At 42.0% G+C, this 15,711-nt stretch overlaps 1 protein-coding gene across 1 annotated transcript in view; it reads left to right on the top strand.

The window, feature by feature from the left end:
* TRPC7 (transient receptor potential cation channel subfamily C member 7) overlaps positions 1-15,711 on the top strand; it is a 152,568-nt gene that overhangs the window by 67,110 nt on the left and 69,747 nt on the right. The window lies entirely within an intron of this gene.

Here is a 15,711-nt window from a genome sequence, read left to right as displayed (position 1 = left end):
GCTTTTTGTTCAGCTCTTTCAATAAATAGTTATAAAAAAAAGAATAATCCTGTAAAGCATTTTTCTTCCTGGTTATCATGTTTCCAAAGTGGTATAGCCTTAGCTTGTGTAGCTGTCATTACATTGATTGTGCGCTGTGTTTGCTGAGATAGTCAGTCTGATTATTATATTCTGATTTAGAGGTTAACAAGAAGTGAGAGATTTGACAGCTTTCAAGGGAGGAAAATAAATCCCCTAATCCCCCCAAGAAATAGATGCAAATCAGATGTATTTACTAAGCCAAAGTGGAAAGAACAACAAGAGCCATTTTCAAATTGTCACTTTTATCCCAAAGTCAAAGACATCTCAGAAATTACAGTCCCCCAAGGACCTGTGACTAACTCCCATAATTAAGTTAAAGACCAACTACACATTTCTGTCTCATTATTTCTGTACTAACTGCTCATATATGGATTCAGAGTTTTAATGAACATTTGATCTTTCATATATTCCTCCCGTGGTGTACCACAATCCATTATTCTTTTATTAACATTCATCTGCCCAAGGTCACTTGCAAATTTTCTTGATAGAAGCGGAGTTTTGTTAAGTATAATTGTAGATGAAAATTTTTGCTTAAAAGGATGCTTTATGTAATCCAAGCCAAAGTCATACCTTGCCTGGATGATTATGAAAGTATCTCAGTGGCCTATGTACCTCTTTCCTCTCCTTTCCCCCTCCTCCTCCACACACACACAAGTCAGAGAATTTTTTAATTTTTTATGTCATGCCCCCATTTAAATCTTCCACCTAAGAAAGAACAAGCCAAGCGCAGTCTTTGCCCTTAGAGAGCTAATAATCATCACCACTGCTACAAGTAGAGCCTGAAACAAGGATTCATGAGCAAATGATTTATTAAAAGCATGAACTCAGGAGAAACTTACATTAAAGGGGCAACGTGGGATGGGGCAGAAGAAGAAATTAAGCTAAGAGGTAGTTTTGGAGAAATCTAATCTCAGTTTATCTTGTAAAAAGCCTTGGAGTGCAAGCAACAGCAGAGTAGCACCATGCTAAGACGAGGGACAGGCCTTTTGCACATCAGTCAGTCACTAGTTGCAGACCTCCCTAAGAGGAGAGCATCACCTCGTAGGCATTTCTGGGCAAAGTGGTCCCCAGTGGCTCAGGGGAATTTCTGGACAAGAGTGTATCCGCGAGCCCTGAGCAGTCAATACCCCAGCGTCTGGGTCTGTGAGCACCTTCTTTGTAAGGAAGATTTTGACAGGACACCAGTATCTCCTTGTTTGTAAAACACTTAAAATCCAACTATTAACCATGGCCTACATGTGCTACAGGACGTGGCCCAGGCCTTCCTTCCTCACTCACCTCCCACCTCACAGCAAGCTCCCTCCTGCTCTCTGATCTCCAGCTGCACCCCCTGCCTCTGTTCCTTGAATACTCCATGCTGTTTCCCACCCAGGGAAATTGCTCAGCCCTTTCCTCCAACCTCTGCTGGCCGGATCTGCAGTGTTCAAGATGTGGGTCAATTGTCTGCTTCTCAGAGGGGCCTTCAGAGTACCTTGTCTGAAAGTAGTCACCATGCTATTCCCTCCCTCGTCAGCCCCTCCACCCCAGGGCCCTCTTTTGTACTACCTTTTATTTCTTTTGTTTATTGTCTGTTCCCCTCAATACAGTAAACTCTGTGTTGTATCCCTAACCTAGAGCACAGCCAGGCAAGCTGAAGATCCTCAAAACTATTTCTTGAACAAGTGAACTGGATAAATTAATGAATGTACGGGGCCTGACTTTTCTGCCCATATTTGTTTTTCTGAAATACAAGAAAATCTCACATTTAAGGAGAGATGCACTCCCAAACGCTGCTGAAACTCACAGGGAGACTCTTGAGGCTCTAAGTGAGATCAATGGGACCGTGACTCAAGGTGCACTCCCAGCTTAGGCCTCATTCATCTCCTTCTTGAGCTCCTACAACCACTGTCACTGAACCCATGGAATCTCAGAACATGGCAGACAGCCTTATTTTACTTAAAAACAGCAACAACAAAGTTGTTTGCATATAAAATACTATTTAATTAATAACATTAGTAATAATTTCATCTATGAATTGCATTTGAAGAAATTAAAATCTTTTTATAAAAAAGTATACTTATAATAATATATTGGCATAAAAGTATACTTATTACAGAAGTATAAGTCTCACAAATTAATCCTTTTATAGTTATTACATACTTATTAGTATACTTGTATTGCATTTTTATAGTAAGTCCAGGCAGTCCCCAGATTATAAACGAGACAGGTTCTATAGGTTTGTTCTTCAGTTGAATGTGTATGTAAGTTAGAACAGGTACATTTACTTATGACCTATACCCTCCATGTGTAAGTGCAAGTCATACCTCAGTCAGATGTTTGTAACTCAGAGACTTACTGTAATAGCCTCCATTCCTAAGTGCAACTTGTATGTAAGTCGGATGTTTGTAACTCCATAGTAACCCTCTGACGCTCCCCACTGACTGCTTCGCCCGCTCCCTGCCGATGGTGCCAGCAGGTACGCGGAGTTTGGAGGAGGAGGGAGCAGTCATGTAGTGCCTACTGTCAGCTAAAGCTGTGGACAAAATACAGATAAGGAAGACTTAGCTCCTGCTTGTCCTAATGGGTTACGCAGATCCCAATCCAGCTCTTTATCAAACATGTAAGGAAAGATTTACTGAGACCAAAATCATGTGGGAAATTTTCATGAAGGAAGAGGAAGTAGTTTCCGAGTCACTTCTAAAAGGTGGGTCAGATCTCTGAAGAAAAGGGAGAAAAAAACCATTTCAGACAGAGGACGGAGCAGAAGCATAAAGGTGCCATAAGGTTTGGGGACTTAGAGGCCCGGGGTGGAGTTATGGGAAGAGAGGAACCTGAGGAGACTACCTGAAGGGAGAGAACGGGAGCGCAGGGCAGGGGCAAGGACGTCTGGCCGGAGAGGCTGGGCACTGCCTCATTCCATGTGGGACAGGGGCTTCCAGGTTGCATTTGCAGTCTGTATTCCTAATTTTGCTAATTTTACTTATTGTAAAAATATTATGAAAATATTTTAAAAGAAAACAATCATATACCCTCTGTGTCCATTGTTTTCAGTCTTCCATTTCTTTTTTCTATGCAGACATATATTTACATAGGATAGGATATGTAGCTATAGGATAAATGATTGTGATTTGATTGACCGAGACAAGTGTGAGAATATTTCTATGTTTTCTGTAATTATCATTTTGATGCTAACATAAGACTGATCTACTGTTGTTTATATTTTCTCTACTGTTGAGCATTTCTACTTCTAATATATTTCTATCTTATTACTATCTTCATATATAGAGTTCTCTTTCCTACTTTTCCTTAAAATGAATTTTTGAGAATGAATTTACTAGATCAAAGGACAAAAATATTTGCTATGGTTCTTAAAACATATTGCAAAATTACTTTCGCAAAGAGCAATACTAGTTTTCAGTGTCACTACCTGTATAAAACTGAACTGGTTTCATCAATGCATTGCAAGCATTAGATATTATTAGGATTTTCCCCTTAATTTAATAGATGTTAGATACTATCTTACTCATATTTTAAAATGCATTCCTTTAGACTAGACAAATGGGTATTTTTCTATGTACATGTTTCCCCCCACCTCTAGACATCCGCCATACCACACCATGCCCCCAATATCTCTTAGCATTTCCATACTGGAGCCTTAATGTTGACACGCATGATTCTTGTGCAATACAGAACTTTATACACACTTGTGGCCAAATTAGGGGTATGCCATGACTGAAGGTAGTCTTGCTTCAGTAAGACAATTCTAGTGCAAGGTTTGATGGTGTGCACAGGACGGGGAACTAGCTAAATGCTGTGGAGGATTCCAGTAGAAAATAAGGAGGGTCTAAAAGCAATGGCAGTGTTCAAGGAAGGCATAGGTGTCAGCGTTATTTTGGAGTTCAGGGTACAAACTCAGCCTAGATGCTTCTATGAGAGTCTGGCATACCAACCACAGATCAAACTACTCCAGATTCCTACAGGTGAGGGAGAAAATCAGAGGCCATTTAGGATCATGGAGGACTTCACATAGGATGAGGAGAGCACAGAGCTCTAACAGCCTGCAGGAAGCCAGGCCCACAGTGCATAGAGAATGGAAGGGATTAGGGCAGAGGACAGGACAGAAGGATCAAGACTTGAGAGAAACGCTCAAGAAGAAGAAAGGTAGAGGAGTGCTCTGACCATGAGGGCTCAAGATGGGGAGCAAGTCGTCTAAGGTCACATAGCTAGTAAGAAGCCAAGTTGGACCTTGAAACATCCATCTTGTTCCAAAATCTCTGCTCTGAACCCCGTTTTTAACAACCACACTGTATTGGAACCAGTGGGGCTAGCTCTGCCTGCCTAGCAGGCTGCCAGAGCAATTCTCAAGGCCACACAGCGAGGTCCTCAGGGATACCAGGCCTCTCAAAGATCTCCAGCTAGCCCTCCTTATCCAGTTTCCCCAGATTATTTTTAACAAAAGCAACATACTACTTGTTTTCCTAATAAGGACTTTCATTTGATAGGTGAAAAGGAGATATTAAAGCATCGGCTAATTTGGAAGCTGCTTTCAGTGCCCATCAGGCTGAAGTTCAGTGAAATTAAGAGCTATCAGGGAGGATTTACAAAGACAAACTTTCAACCACCAAATCATCAGCTTCAGTTTATGGATCCTCAACTGATAATAAACCACTGCCCAGAAAAAACTGACTTTGTGCTATAGGGGCAGGGGACACACACACATACACATATCATAATTGTAATTTGTCATTGTATTTACAAACACTGCAAAAATATCCTGAAGGTCCTTTCCATGGTTGTTAAGGATTTCTCCTGAGATAATTGACTCCTTCCCAGACAACCAAAGGCCACATGTTTCCAACCTTTCAACATGATGTGGGGAAAAAACTCTGTGTGGTACAGTGGTTAGAATCATGAGCTCTGGCCTGCAACCACTTTCAGCAACCCATCTAAGCTTGCTTTTTCCTCCTCTCTCATGTAGGGATAACAATGTGTGCTTCATAGAGTTCCAGTACATAGTATAATAGCACTAGATAAATGTGGGCTACTAGCACATTACAAACATTCCCTTTCAGGAATTATTGTGGCATACAGCAGACCCTAGTTAGGGGACACATACATATCATCTGGGTGGCTGGCAACGTGGCACAGTCCACTCCACGTTGTTATACTCCACTTCTAGGGGGGAAGTTCTCTATTTGTAATCTTAATCTGCTCTGCCAGAATTATTACTTTATTATTAAAATTTTGTATACATTTATAATCTATATATGTGTATATATAATACTAAATATGTAACTATTAGAGAAACGGGCATAACAACCATGAATTTGCTTCATGACTTTTTGAGAGTAAGAAATCTCATGTCTTAACTGCTAGTTGGTATAAGTAGACATATCTAGATTCAGATCCTGGCCTGTGTGACCTTAGACAAGTTACTTAGCCTCCCCATGCCTCAGTTTCCTCATCTGGAAAATAAAAGCACAGAACTCTCCTGCCCACCTTCTCAGGAGGTAGAAGGCAAATCACCACTCACTCTCCCATGATGAGTCTTCAGCCAAGGAAACAAGAAAGGCTCGTCTCCCATGCGGGCTATTCAGACACCAGCCACACAGCCTCAAGGGAGGAGGGCTTCACGCCTCAGTGAGTAGCAGGCAGCACGTGGATCACAGAGCTTTGGAGGGAAGAAAGACACAGAACAGACTCGCAAGGAAATTAATAAGATTTTGAGAGAGCAATTTCAGAGGAATTCAGGAGCCAGGTTTCAGATGGTCCAAAGGCCATTGGGAAGATCAAGAACACAGGTGAGGGCAGCTCTGATTAGGAGAAAGGCTTCTGGCTCTGAAAAGGGAGAGCACCAGAGGACTAGTATCAGGGCAGGGGGCAGGGAGGCAGCGGGGACTGAGGAAGAAGCTTTTGCCCAACAGGCTCGTGGAGAAGACGACGACATGGAGTTCTGGGGACTGAAAGCTGAACGAGAGGTGTTCAGCTTATCATTTCGCACATAAAATTTAGTGGTTTAGAAAAAATAATCATTTTTTTTTTTTGCTCACAATTTCATATGTCAGGAGATCAGGCAGGGTTCAGCTGGACTCATTTGTTCAGCTGAATTCAACTGATGACCGGGCTGGGATGGGAAATGCCAGAGGGCTGTGTCCACATGGCTGGGGCACCTCCCTGCTTCTTCAGATAGTCTTTCTCCCTCCACTGGATATTTGAAGCTTCCTCACAGCATGGTGGTCTCAAGGCAGTTGACTGTAGCATGGCAGCTAGCTTACAACATGGAGCTTTCCTAGGAGTGAAGCTTAGATTCTGGAAATGTCTAAGGCCTAAACTTGGAAAGTTTTGCGGCATCATTTCTGCCACCTTCCACTGGTCAAAGTAGATCACTGAGAGCTTGTCCAACTTCCAGGGAAAGGATATAGATCTACCTCTCAATGGGAAATTATCAAGATCACGTTTCAGAACATGTGGGGTGGAAGATGTTGTCACCACCTTTGGAAATGCCATCTAGCCCAGGAGAAGAGAAGAGTTAGAATTCCTACTTGAAGGGGCACATTGTGGAGTAAAGGAGATAAGCTGTGGACTTTATTTATGAATTAATTCATTTAAAGAATATTTGTTGAAACCCAACTATGTATTAGACACTGTTCACATACTACAGCTATAATGTAGTAAAAAATAATAAAATAAAACAGTCCTAGCTCTTATAGAGCTTTTGTTCTAGTACAGTGACAGACAAGAAATGCTTAACAAACTCTGGTGGTTGCCAAGTGATACAAGATAAAGCAGGGTTTGAGCAAGAGGAAAGGACTGAGTAGGAGGCAGACAGAAAGCTTCTGCTTTGGACAGGGTCAAGGAAGGTCTTGGTGAGTTTCAGGAATAGTGTGGAGGCCTGTAGGGCTGGATCACAGCAAGCAAAGGGTCTCGTGGCAGCATGTGAAATAGGTAAGAACTGGATTATCAAAAGGCTTATCAACATGAAAAGAAATGTGAATACTTTTCTCTAAGCACAGTAAGCAGCCATTCATCCAGCCTCTTGTCTAGCTGAATGAGGCTCAATGCTCTATAGGAAGCATCCTCATTGGCCAAATAGTGCTCCCGCTTTTGAAGAAGTGGGGTGCAGGTCGGAGTGCAGAGATTATAAAAGCCACTATCAGCCTTGCACCCTCTGACTCATCCATCCTCAGGCCACTGGGCTTCCTTTCCAAATCCTCACAACCTGAGGGTAGTATCTTTACTACAGGCGTGACATTATAGTGACTAGAAACCATCTAAATTTGGTCTGGAAAAAAAATGTAAAAAGAATTCTACATAACTCCAGATGGCTTTGTGAATTAAATTAAACCCACACTGGCCCAGGAACCATCCCAATCACAATTACATTATTGATAATTAACATTTAAAGAGGCTGCAAACAGAATACTGGACATTGTAATATATTATCATTGTCTCCTGATTCAAGTTCCATGAATCACGTGCCCCTGGATCCTTTTAAGACTGTCTGATGCTGTAATTTAAATGGAGGATGTTGTTCTGCTCTTTAATATGTGGGCGCATGGTGGGGGTAGGAGTGAGGGCAAATACGTACATACAAAAACCTACATTATGGGAATCTGAACATATATCTAAAAATAACAGTCTACTATAACTCCTCCTAGCTCCCAAGGCACCTGCTTTTTCAAGCCTTGCCTAGTCTTCATCTTAGCTTGCCTCCCATGACTCTTCAGGGCCTGCCATCTCCCAGCACTCCCCAGTGATCCAGCCACTCTGCGCTACCTCCACCTCTTTGACATAGAGGCTCTGAGGCTTCAGTTACAATACACACAATATGCTAAGTTTTGGGGGGTTTTTTTGGTTGCAGTTCAGCCGGGACCGGGTTTGAACCCGCCACCCTCAGTATATGGGGCCAGCGCCTTACCGACTGAGCCACAGGCACCACCCATATGCTAAGCTCTTAATCTATACCCTTTACTCTGCCAAGTGCTGTCCATATACTCATCCAGAGCACCGTCAGTCTTGTCATCCCAACTTCTCAGACAAAACAGATGCAGCTCAGAAATGAAGTCACTTGCTCAATCTCACACAGCCAGCCATAGGCAAAGGCAACCAGCGGCAGCCAACCCACAGCCCACAGGTCATCTGTGGATTATATCAGGATTTTTTGGCTTATCTGTGGTAACAGATATCACAAAAATCACACACAGACCTTTTTTATTTTATTTTACTTTTTTTTTTTTTGCTCATCAGCTTTCATTAGTGTTTGTGTATCGAATGTGTGACCCAAGACAATTCTTCTTGCAACGTGATACAGAGAAACCAAAAGACTAGACATGCCTGAAAGATCTATCTGACTCAAGGGCCCAGCATGCCCTACCCTATCCTCTCAGTGGCCTGGGTATAACATTCATGACTCAGCACAAAAATCTCTTACCCCAGCAAGCCATTCCTTATCATCCCTCCACTTCTCAGCCTAGGCTGGGTGCCTCTCCTCTGCTATTCCATGGCACCCTGATCAACCCCTGTACAGCACTGCCTGGGCTACACTGAATTTGCCTATTTAGCTCTCTCTCTGCCTGGACTTTCAGGGCCAGGAGAGCAAGGGCATTATCTTCAACCTTTATGTTCCTGGTAACTGGCTCAAAAGATATTATCTGAATGAATGAATAAATAACATAGATAGATGGACAGATACATTTGAGTTCAGGTAGATATGATTTAAATAGATCATAATTAATTCTTCATGGGCCTCAGTTTTGACTTCTGAAGAATACGAAGATGCTAAAAGAAAAAGAGATTTTTATTTGCCATAGGTTGATAAAAACCAGCATTCAAATATAACCAAAATTGATTCAGCCCATGATTTTATATATATATATCATGGCATGGAGGTTGGCCCCTGAATGACAAAGAGGACTAATGACTATCACAAGTGCCCAGAGGACCTTTGCACTAGATGCTGATTATTCATATCCTTGTTTGATAACTAAGAACAGGGAACCAGAAGTCTCCTGCATGACCAGAACATGCCTTCACCAGAAATAATGTTTCCCAATATTTGGGATGTGGTGAATTTTCACATTTTTTGGAGAAGTGAAGAAAGCAATTGGAGTTGTCCAAACTGAAAGCCTTGGGTGGCAAAGGAGGGAGAGATAGCACAAAGAAAAAGAAGCCAACATTTACTAAGTGTCTTGCTTAAATATGTTCTTTGGTATTTTAGAGAGAGCTAAATAGGCAAATTCAGCAAAGCCCAAAGAACAGGTTCTTTGTCCAAGTAACAATGTTTCTTAAAGTGTAGGAATGGGCAGGGTGACAATGGATTTAGGAGATGCCCATTAAAAGTGATTTGAGCACTCTGTGGGGGAGAAATGATAGTGATAATTGGAGGAGAGGAAATGTTCATTGACAGGCACAGGGCCCAAAACCACATGGAAAAGAACCAGAATTCCACCTATACAGGTCTAACTATTGATTAGGTTGGTACTGGGAGATGAAAGAACATAAAATAAGGTTAATTTTTAAGGTAATACGAGAAAAAAATTCCCCCAAAATTTGGGAGAATGAACAGTTTCTGAGCTCAGGAGAAGGTGGTCCTTGCACCCTCTTCGGTCTCTCTCCCCATTAGCCAAGATAAGCAATGTGCAGGGAGCTAAGAGTACTGGTTCAGGATTTTACACTTCTCTCCATCTTGATTTAGTGGGAGGCTAACTCACTAGAGAAAATGAAATAAGACAAGTAATTCTCCTCTTGGGATCATCAAAAGCAGAATCACACAACAGGCCTGAACCACAGGAAGGAAATACTGTGAAGGCATTACTTCACCCTGGGCATTACTCCCAGCAATGCTTTGGGGAGACCGCCCTTTGGAAAAGAATGGGAATGAGGAAGAGAAAGCATTTCTCAGGTAAATAGATGGAGATCTGGAGACAGAAGCACTGGAGAGCAAGTGGCTGCCTTTGTAGAGAAAGTAGGTATCCCACACACCGAGGAGGCATCACAGTCCAGAGGAATTCAGCACTTAGCACCATGTGGACCCCTCTGGCCCATCCACAGGATGAACTGTAGGAAGATGTTTTCCCTTGAGGGCAGAGCAGAGGCAGAGAATTCATCATGCTCAATAACAGCACGGATTAGGGCAGGAGGTTTTGGTGCAAGCAGGCCACGGATGGGAGAGCGGATCATGGGACAGCCAGAGCAGGGCTCCAGAGAAGCAGCAGCAGCTGTGGCCAAGTGCTGGACTGGCCTGCCTGGGCTCGCTCCGAGAGGAAAGACAAGGGAGCTGCCACCGTGCATTTGCTACATTCAGTGACACATAAAGTGACTTGAGTAAGATATCTGATCAAATGGGAATACATAGAAGGAGGCTATCATAAAATACTCTTCTGCCATCCAGCCTGAAAAGACTCAACATCGAGCTTTCCAAGAGCAGGGGCCTTGACCATCTTACTCAACTGTGTCCTCTATGCCTAATGGTGCTTGGCAGCTAGTATCAACAGGCATTTAACATATGTGTGATAGATGGATGAATGGATGGATGGCTGTCTACCTATGGGACTGGGTTTAAGTCACCAGCTACCAAGGTCTGGGACATTTGAATTATACTCATGTTATTTCTATTCCTTGAACCAATGACTATGCCACTATTTCAGCATTTATGTTTTACCATACGAAAATTCTGGTAAGAGCAACATTTTCTAATTGAAAATTATGGGACTGGGTTTGAGTCACCAGCTACCAAGGTCTGGGACATTGGAATTATACTCATGTTATTTCTATTCCTTGAACCAATGACTATGCCACTATTTCAGCATTTATGTTTTACAATACGAAAATTCTGGTAAGAGCAACATTTTCTAATTGAAAATTCAAAGATTAAAATTTAAAATAATGGGGCGGTGCCTGTGGCTCAGTCGGTAAGGCGCCGGCCCCATATACCGAGGGTGGCGGGTTCAAACCCAGCCCCGGCCAAACTGCAACCAAAAAATATCCGGGCGTTGTGGCGGGCGCCTCTAGTCCTAGCTACTCGGGAGGCTGAGGCAAGAGAATCACTTAAGCCCAGGAATTGGAGGTTGCTGTGAGCTGTGTGAGGCCACGGCACTCTACCGAGGGCCATAAAGTGAGACTCTGTCTCTACAAAAAAAAAAAAAAAATTTAAAATAATGACTCTAAATTTTGAGTATATTTTAAATATAAAACTGTGTCTACAAATAAAAGCATCAAGTAAAATTTAATATGGGCAAAATATGTTATATAAATATCAGCATGATAATATAAATTCACAGGAAATTAAATTAATTTTAAAGTGTTATTTTAAAATAATTATATATAAATAAAATATAAAATGTGATTTTAAAAAGTGTATAAAATATATCACTGCTGAGTTATATGCACATTTCTCAAAGAAATTAAGAAAATTTAGAATCACAAAGAAATAGTTATAATTAGCCCCAAATATTTCCCTGTGATTCTTTCATCTACTTGCCACTGACCAAATATTTTATTTGATAATATGAGGAAATCTTTTTGAAAACTGTATGACCTCTTCAACCATCATAGCCCCATCAACCTAGGACTGCTATTTTCGTATTGGTTGGAGGCTGTGGCTTATATTTGAAGAAAGCATTCCCACTCTATTTTTGCTTCTTTCATTTAATTAAATACAGATACAGATCGCATGTAGATTTCTTCTAACAATATCAGGACCTCAATATCTTTGGGTGTATGTTCTCCTTGTTAGTAAAGTCTCTGAACTATTAGTAAAAATTATTCTTGTAAGAAAAACTTTGCTTTATCGATAAACAAGTTTCATTCCCTACTTTAATACTGTGAAAAGTAGATGATACTCTAAGTGATCACATCTTTGGTCGGTAAAAACATTTTAATACATGATACATGATTTATATTTCTGACTTTTCAGAAATAAAATATTATACCAAACAGAAAGCAGTTATTTGGGTACTTAAAATTGTACCACAAACCGAAAACTAGAATTGCATTTTCTGAACTTATGAAACCTCCCTTGATTAGTCATGCGTATGGTCATTTCACATGTGGAGAAAGCGAGGCCTGGGAAGCTAAGCTACTTGGTTCCTCACTAGTCAGGGGTAGCCCAGGACTAGATCTAGACATGTTCTCAACGCCTGAATCTTTGTACCCTGTTCCCCACCAATGAAGTCTACAGAATCATGGAATAAATTTGAGAACACATCCAGTTAGAACTCAGGCTCAGGGAAGTGTCTAGAACTGCTACTCTTCTGAGTAGGATGTCAGAGCCAGATAGAACTTGGCAAGGGACCTGATCTAATTAGTTCCTTTACCAAAGCAACTTTTTGAGTGGACTCTGCACTTTTCAAGGCTATAAATCTGGGCATAGGTGGCCTCCACATTAACCTAGTTTCTGGCACAGGGGGTGACCATGCAGTTGGGCTATCATCGAATCAGTTGCTGCCACTCTCATCTTGACGTGGAAGAAACGACAACTCACTCCTCTTAAGAGGATGAAGTGGTCAAGAAAACTGGCTACAAGCCCTTCCCTGTATGTATTCCTGACTTTTTTCACCACTGGGACTTGGCTGACCAACAAGCAGAAGGGCAGAGAGAGAAGAGAGCTCTAACAGCAACTTGAATAGCGAGGTTCTCTGGCCTTTGTGGGCTTGAGGAAATCACCATGATCCCTTATACTCTGGTGTGTCTGTCTGATTTTAAATCTACCTTGTGGAAACATGATAGTTCAAAACATTCTCTTTGAAGTCATACTGACCTGGATTCAAGCCCAGCCCCTGTTGTAATCACCTTTGTGCTTAATTGCAGGCAAGTTACTTAATCTCTTTGTATCTTAAGCCCCCTTATTTAAAATAGGGATATAACAAAACCTACCTCAAAGAACTGATGTGAAGGTTAAATAATATTAATGCCTGTTAAGTGTAGGGCCTGACACAGTATAGGTACCCAGCAGATATTAGCTATTCCTTATTATTGTAACTATTACTACATATTTTCTGAATTGATGTCAGTTTACAGCGGTACACGGCATGTATAGAAATTAAAATAATTGCCATCTAATCCAAGAGATAATCCTCAAACCCTATTTTAGACTCATGTTTCAATCTTCTCCTACATGAGATGACAAATGTCTGGTTTAGTTTTCATCCGTTCTCCCTGTCTGCCTTTTAGTAAAGATGTGAACACAGTTAAGTGTTCATCAGACCCTGAGCAATTAGAGGATTCACTATATTTAGAAATTATTCTGGGATGATGAGTCACAGAGAAAATTGTGAAACAAATCTTAGAGGATTCAGAAGAGCATACAGTTTATCAATCACTCAACAGAAGTTTGGTGAACACCTATTATATGTAAAACATAAGGCTACCCACTCTTAGGGATACACAGACGGTTGGTTCCCTCATAAAGATTAATAATATCAAAAAATGTCAGATATAGACACAAGAATATAGCTATTTACCATTTGATCCATGAACTATGATTGGCAAGTGAGTGGGCCACAAAATAAGACCTGCAGAGTCTAAGGCATCTCTGGGGCCTGAGGGACTTGGTACAATTTAGAGGTGGAGAGGAATTTGGGTCTTGAAGGCTGCTGATGAATTGAACCGGAGAGGCATGAGATGGACCTTCTTTGAGCACAGACAAGAGATGACTACATAAGTCATGTTTACCTACAGCGGCTAGGCTAGAGGGCAAGGCTCAGGAAGGGGAGTCACTGAAAATAATCCAAAAAGACTGGCGAGAAACAGCTTCCACTTCTCTGGTTCAGGTTAGGGCACAGCCCTGGGTGAGGTAGACAGAGTCGCTGCCCAGGTATGGATAGTGGCCTCTTTGTGACACTGTGAAAGAGCAGAGGCAGTCATCTGGAGCCAGCTGGAAGCTGACTCTGAGCCTTCAATGCGACACTGGCCATGATACCTAGACTGGAGACCAAGCCGCCTCTTCAGCAGCCTCTGGGCTGACTTCTGTGAAAGGACATTGGATGAGTACTAGAAAACCACAGCATGTACCCCCACTTCCTGGGAGGCAGCCTGGCCTCCTGCCTTCACTCCAGGTCTCAGGATATGGCTTGCCTCCAGCTCTCTGGGAGAGGTCCAGAACCACTGCACTCCTGAGACTGAGGCATAGACAGGTTCATGAATGACTTTCTTCATCAAAAAAGAAAATGACTTTCTTCTTTCTTTGGTAAGAGAGATGCTGAGTCCCAGGTACAGTCCTCAAAACAACCCATCAGTCCTCAAAACAAAGGCTCAGTTGAGGGCCTTTGTACAAGTAATCCCTGTTGGTCTAGAAAACTGGAGGTTTGCTTATGGAGAAGTGGAAGAGAGTTCTTGTGTTCTGCTGTCCCTGAAAACAGGAACAGAGCGCTGTCTTTAAGTATAACAGAGCAGCCATTCAATCCTATGATTCCTTTACTAGGTTTATACCCAGAAGACTAAAAATCACAATATAACAAAGACATCTGTACCAGAATGTTCATTGCAGCCCAATTCATAATTGCTAAGTCATGGAAGAAGTCCAAGTGCCCATCAACCCATGAATGGACTAGCAAATTGTGGTACATGTATATCATGGAATATTATGCAGCCTTAAAGAAAGATGGAGACTTTACCTCGTTCATGTTTACATGGATGAAGCTGGAACATATTCTTCTTAGCAAAGTATCTCGGGAATGGAAGAAAAAGAATCCAATGTACTCAGTCCTACTATAAAGCTAAATTATAGCTTTCACATGAAGGCTATAACCCAACTATAGCACAAGACTATGAGGAAAGGGCCAAGGAAGGGGAAGGGAGGGGGGAGGTTAGAGTGGAGGGAGGGTAATGGGTGGGGCCACACCTACAGTGCATCTTAGAATGGGTACAGGCGAAACTTACTAAAGGCAGAATACAAATGTCTACATACAATAACTAAGAAAATGCCATGAAGGCTACGTTGAACAGTTTGATGAGAATATTTCAGATCGTATATGAAACCAGCACATTGTACCCCTTGATTGCACTAATGTACACAGCTATGATTTAACAATTAAAAAAAAAAAAAAGAATAACAGAGCAAACTGTTACCGAACTGAACAGGTGATACCAAATACCTGTGGGAATGACAAGCCTTCAAAGGTGCCATCTCCTCTTGCTGCCCAGTAGACTTGTACAATGGCTCAGCAAGCAGCTGCCTGGCAGCACCCTCAGCTGTAGAAATAAACAAGTGGCATGCCAGGCTTGTCTGGGGTCCAGGGTGGACAAGTGGAAGAGGAGGCAGGAGAAGCTGGAATCGAGGAACAGACATCCTACAGGCCTCCAAATGGAATCTCCCAGCAATGAGGGAGGTGTCCGCCAGACGCTCAGGTGGTCAGAAGGTGAAAACTTGTAAAAGCAGTACTGTGAAAAGGGGAGGGGAAGTGAAGAGCAGTTTGCCTGGGCAGGGCATGTGACATGAAGAGCCCCCAGTCCCCTGAGCTGAGTTCCGATCCCTGCCCCCCTCCTTGGCTGATACCATGATGGTATAAACTTTATCTGGTAAGCTCTTTGAATTTCTGGTTCAATTGCCACTAAGAATTAAGGAAATTGTTGTTATTGTTTTCCAATCTCCTGGCACTTCTACACTGACAATAAATTCAGCGGAAGCATAAATTCAGTCATTTAGCTGTTTAT

The sequence above is a fragment of the Nycticebus coucang genome, chromosome 17 (assembly GCF_027406575.1).
Source record: "Nycticebus coucang isolate mNycCou1 chromosome 17, mNycCou1.pri, whole genome shotgun sequence".
Lineage (NCBI taxonomy): Eukaryota > Metazoa > Chordata > Mammalia > Primates > Lorisidae > Nycticebus > Nycticebus coucang.
The sequence above is the reverse complement of the archived record's forward strand: the minus strand, read 5'-3'. Positions and strand labels throughout refer to the sequence as shown.